Genomic DNA, 6,317 nt, shown 5'->3' with positions numbered 1-6,317 from the left:
CACACACACACACGCGCGCTACAGTGTAGTCTGGATGAGAGGCTATGATTTGCATCTAGGCCAAGGCTGCTCCATTGTCAGAGCTTTCCCAGGAGTGCAGCGCTGCTTTTATTCCTCATATTCACAATAGGCATTATGCAGTTGCAATCGTTCACTGTGGATCCAGAGTAGGGGAGGTGAAAAGGAAATATTTGGGCCTAAAGATACAGAGGAATTAGGCACAATAGAATTAAACAGTAACCTTTTGCTGCAGCTTTAAAAAGAACAGGGCGGGTTCAGATAAAAAATAGGTACCACTTTACATTAAAGCAAAGTTATTAAGGGTTTATAGTTTATCACTACTAAGTTTATTAATGGTTTAAATCACTTGTGAAAGTTTAGAATATTAGCGACAAGCCATAATAATGTGAAGATTAGGCAGTGTTGCACACAGTCCCAACATTTCTGTCAGTGTGTAAATATGGTGGAAGTTTTGAGCCAGGTATGTGGCTGAAAATATTGCAAGCTAGCAAGAGGGGGGCGGGTCACACACACCAACACCAACATACATGCTCAAGACACCGGAGTGCAGAGAGACGAGGGTTTTTTGACAGTCAATTTCTTCTGAAATTACTGCAGATTTTGGGTCAGATCTGTATCTACTCTTGTATCGGTTTTCCAATACTACATTGATTTTTATTCATGGCAGCATGTGGATTTCAACAACCTAGACAGAGTTTACATTATATAATTAAAAACGTACACACAGTGGGTATATTAAAAATGGATTCCAGTGTTTTTGAGCGTAAATATGTTTTAAAAGAATAAAAATAAAAATATAAATGCTTCAGTATTTCCTCCCGGAACTGTATTTCTGACAGTGTGGAGAAGGCTTTGAAACACCATCTGGAAATTAAAAATTACAGATAGTACAACTGAATAGTTAATCGAATTCTAAAGTAATTACATTTTTATTATTTTTGGTTTCCAGTCACACTTTTTGAGAGTGGTGAAGGTTGCAGGGGACTCACACATACTTCTAAAATTTCTTTTCCTAAATATAGTTTGGAATAGGAAAAACATATTAGGTATAAATGCATCCACAGGAGTTATCCAAATTAAACTGAATTTAACTATTCCCTCTACCGACACACAAAACATTTTCTGATCTGATGGTCCTGTCAGCAGGATGACATTCTTTGTTAAATCACTGTGACAACACTGTGATTAAGGTTTGGTTAGGTTTACTCACGAAAATGACTTTAGGAAAGATGGTTTGGGTTTAAATAAGTACTTAGTAATGGTCAGGGAAGCTTCATCGTCATGTTTACAATACTGATATAATATTAATTTGTCTGTAGGCCTATTGACTTGTTGTAGCAGGAATGTGTAACTGTCATGCCATGGTTTCTAATCACTAAATTAAAAATGTGCATGCCTGCCAAACTGAGAATTGCACACACCTCGCAGTTCCTCTCAGGTCTTTTCCATGTACTGTTTAAAAACGATATACTATTCTTTGCGTGTTTCATCAATGGTGATAAATGTTTCGAACAGCAATGTGCATGCAAAACTCGGCACAATACTGGCACAGCTGGTGCTCCGTTTTAATTCCTCTTCTACCACACACACGCTATGCACACACATGCGCACTGACCCCCCTTTCCTTAAGGGTTAGGGTTACAATTTAGGATTTATTCACGCACAAGATTTATTAAAAGCTTCTTTATTTTCACATTTTTATTTACATCATTTTATGTTGATATTCATAACATAATAGGTGGTACATTAACTTATTGGGCGAAACCCGGTAGCTCTATGTAAAATCAGACATGGAACACCCTTATACAGCCAAAATGGCACAATCCTTGTTTCATAAGCCTCTGGGAAGATTTGACTATGAGATTGGCAGTCAAATCAGGCTCCTCCTATCTAAGCATCGAATCTTCGACTATTCGGGGTCTGCCCTCCTCTTCATGGAACATCTCTTTTTAGTCCAATCTACAAGTTACTAGTTCAAAACAGTTTTATTATTCCCCAGATTTGTGTCAAGGACTGATTCAAGACTTGAGTCTTAATGAACAGGGCTTTAAAAGCCAAACACTGTCGATCACACTCACTTTATTTACTTATGAAGTCTGTAGACGTTTATCAGGTAAGCTTGAAGAAGACATAGTTTATTAATGTTTTTTCACTCTGTTGTTAATGTATTATACACACACAGGTCTGAAATACACACACATGCACAAACACACACAGAGATTTCATAGCGAGGGTGCAGCGCCCTGAGCGGTTGAGGGGCTTGCTCAAGTCCATTGCCCAGGAGGTGAACTGGCACCTCTCCAGCTACCAGTCCATACTCCATATCTGTGGTCCGAACTTGTCCTTACGGACTGAGCTACTGCCGCCCCTAATCTTGAGGTTCCAAGAAACTCTGATACTGTACTGTAGAGATCAGGAGGGCAGAATAACGTTGAGCTATTCTGATAACAAACTAAATAGTGTAAATGAGGTGAACTCTCCAAAATCCATTAAATTATGTTGATTAGACATGCAGTAGTGGATAGGCTCCATCAAAGACACCAAAGAGGGATTAAAGACATATCTAAGATTGTGATCAGAATGATGTCATAGAAAAGATCTAATAAATCACAAATGACAAACTATGCAATAAATAAAAACATTTTATTTCAAGTCTGAAAAGAGGTCTCGCCTAAATGACAGGATGTAGCTCGAGCATAACTCTAGAGAAAACTTCTCATTCAGACCTTTTAGATAAAGTATTTGTAAAGTATAAGAGGAGCAAGGTAAAAAATGTGGAATTTGTTGCCTTGGTTACAGTCTAGTGATTGCTAAAATGGGTGATATCAGAAAACTCTCTCTTTCTCTTAAGCAATAGCAGGTTTTTGTATTCTTTAAAGCAGAAAATATATTTTAAATATGTGATTTAATATCATGCAGTGGGCCATGCCTCTTTTCCTGGACCTCTCTATTCTGGTGGCATTGTGTTTCTCAGTGATATATTAATAAAGGCCAGTAACGCCGGGCAGGGGTGTGTGGTGATCCTGATGTGTGTTTTGTGAATATTAGTACTCTGTTCAGCCTTGACTGCTGTGGCAGCACCTGTGAATGGCAGACAAATCTCTTGCTCGTTATCTAGAGAGACCCTGGCCAGTCCCCATCAAATAATTGATACTGATATCAAATGTGAAAAATACATTCAACTCTATGTAACGTGTTATATAATGTGTTAATATAATAAATTAATACAATGATATTGCGATGTATGCCACAAGGTATACAACACAGCAAAACCATAATACATACTATTTAATAGACATACATGTTATTATATTGTGTTTATGAACAACAATACTTTATATATTATTCATCACCCCCCCCCCCCCAAGGTTAGGTTCTCTTTCACTCAGTCTTCTTTCACAGCAGCCTTTGGAGTTGCCTTTATATTTTTATCCTCTACAGATTTAGATAAGACCATTCATGTTTTCATTGCATCTCATTGTAGTGTCTGTATTTCTATTCCTGCCTCACTTCTAAGTCACTTTCAGCTCTACAGCTCATTTAGGATGCAGCAGTTAGGATTTAAACTGCTGCCAAACAAAGATGCCTTAATATTCCCAAGTTCTGCTTCTCTGTCTGGTTAGTGTGTAGATTTAGAAATGATGAGAAGGAATTCTTCCCTTTTCTTAAATTTTTACAAAAAGCTGTCTTATAAAAGAATGTGTGATTATAGATCTGTAAAAGCCTCTGCTGCTCACAAACGCCACATAAAATACATTGTTTAACATGTATATAAAAAAGTTAATGGAATGCTTAAACCATCACTGCTGAGATACTGCTTCTGCAAAATATAGATCAAGTCCTGTGTGAGTGGAAAATAGAAAGATGTTTTTCTCTTCAACAAGGTGATGGAAGCCTTCTTGAAGCACGTCAACCTGGTAACCCTGATGAAGGCCACTGCAGCTGAAGTGTGATGATTTTTAAATAAAAGCTTTGTCAAACGCATCCTCAAGAATAGCAAGAATTCTTTTCATTTCGTTGCTTCTTGCAACTCGCTGGATCTGAGAGGCTGTGTCAGGTTTTTTTTAACCTTTTAGCACATCAACCTTGGACAGAATAGTCACGACGCTCTCTGAGGTTTCTGCAGGATGTGAAAAAACACCCACATAACTGATGTTTTAGACAAAATCATTTTTACACCCATGTTGTGTTATTTCCAGCTCTGACGACAGTGAAACTTGGATAGATTTGTTGAATATTCTAAGCTAGCTTGGTACTATTATGACTTCATAGTAAAATGCGTAACGCTCATGAATCTGAAAGTCTTCACTGTATTAGCAATTAGTGAAGTAGTAATGTAGTGTTAAAAAGGAAATTAAAATAAAGTAACAAGAATAAAATCAATAAGATCAACTCTTTTTTTGCCCTCTTTCAAACTAGACATGATTTCATGAGGGTTGCAAATGTTTTTTGTCCAGTTTAGTTTAAAAATGACTGCACACGTCCAGTTAGACTTTCAAAATAAAACTAGTGGTTACTGTTGAGAACCGTCACAATTAGGTTTGGTGTAGACATCAAAACCACTTGGTTAGGTTTAGGAACACGTCATGGTTTGGGTTAAAATAACAACATTATGTGACTTACGGAAGTTAAGTAACGTAACTTGTACAACTTACGCAATCTACGTAACCATACATAACTTGAATAAACTTTTTGTGTCCCATGGGAATCAAACACTGGTCTCCTGGTTGAAAGTCTGGTTTCTGGGTCACCCGTCCACCCCAACCACCTCCTTACTTTGACTTTTGTGTTAAAGATCCTACACCTACCTTTATTTAGCATTCATAAATGATGCTACATGGCTTCCCCCAGTGTGTGGAATTATGGCTCTAAAGGGCTCGCCAGTGTGTTACAAACTGACGCCAACAGGTTTGACCATTCCGTACAGTATGTGACGACTTGGGAGTGTTTGATTTTTACCAAAACTTTAAAGGAACAGCTAATATTAACATTTAGAGGTGCTGGCACTGTGTCTTTTTTTGGCACAAGGCACTTTTTTATTTTTGTTTTTTAACCTTTGGACAGAGTCAGGCTAGCTGTTTCCCCCTGCTTCCAGTCTTTGTGCTAAGCTAAGCTGAGCTAAACCCTCCGCTGGCTCCAACTTCATGTTTATAGAACAGACATGAGAGCGACTAAGCATATTTATCAAAATGTCAAACTTCCTTTAAAATTACACATAGTAACTTGTTCCAAAAACCCCTTTGTTCCGAACACTCCTGCTCCATCAGCTACAGCAATATCAAGTTTTGTTAAAAATACCTAACAAACATCACTGAATGCACTTACATATCAAGTGACTGCATGTGGAATCCTGACACCAAGTTTGGCTCTAATGCATTTGTCTCAGATGTAATCTCATCCACAATATATAAGGTGGAGACTGTATCACTGGGGTTGAACATGCTGTACCTTTTTTGTTCCTTGTGATTCATAATATCTCTTGTGCTGCTCTGCTATGTTTCACACTGCTCTGCTCTCCTCACTTGCACTCTATTGCCTTCTCCAGTTTCCCTAAACAAGTTTGTTTAGCTAAATGTGTGAAAGGTTGCCCCAGATTAATGCATCCTGTGACATAGCAATGAACAGCAATGAGCAATGAACGACAGAGCAATGAAACTGGGCTGTGTACATTAATTTCAAGTCAGAAAAGAACAAAAAATATGATCAGAACTTGGGTTTGGAGGTTTTCGGATGTCAGCAGCAGCATGTTAGCTGCAGAACAGACATGCTCTCAGGAGGTTTTGTTATTGTGAAAGCAGCTGGTTGTCTGTCAGTGTCCTCACTGTGTTTCTGCTGCCTCTGCACCACCTGTGACTTGAGCAAAGACCCACACACCTACACTCGAACACACACACCACACACACACACACACACACACACACTGCAGGAAGACACACGCAAACTCAGACCCATACACACCAAAAACTCTGCACCACTGCACATGACGCCATTTCTATCTGAGTGTGTCATCCTCACAAACACACATGTATACACACTCAGGTACACAAACAATAGCCAGATGCTGCCCCCCCCCCACACACAAACACATACACACACACTCCATAAGCTGCTCCTCCCACAGCAGCACGTAGGCAGCCGTCCTCCTCTGGCAGCATTCTGTCAGAGGAGGACCACTGGAGTATTTTAGCCCTGGACGCAGGCCAAACACACACACACACACACACACACACACACACACACACACACACACACACACACACACACACACACACACACACACACACACACACACACAC

The sequence above is a fragment of the Micropterus dolomieu genome, linkage group LG22 (assembly GCF_021292245.1).
Source record: "Micropterus dolomieu isolate WLL.071019.BEF.003 ecotype Adirondacks linkage group LG22, ASM2129224v1, whole genome shotgun sequence".
Classification (NCBI taxonomy): domain Eukaryota; kingdom Metazoa; phylum Chordata; class Actinopteri; order Centrarchiformes; family Centrarchidae; genus Micropterus; species Micropterus dolomieu.
Note: the sequence above shows the minus strand (reverse complement) of the source record.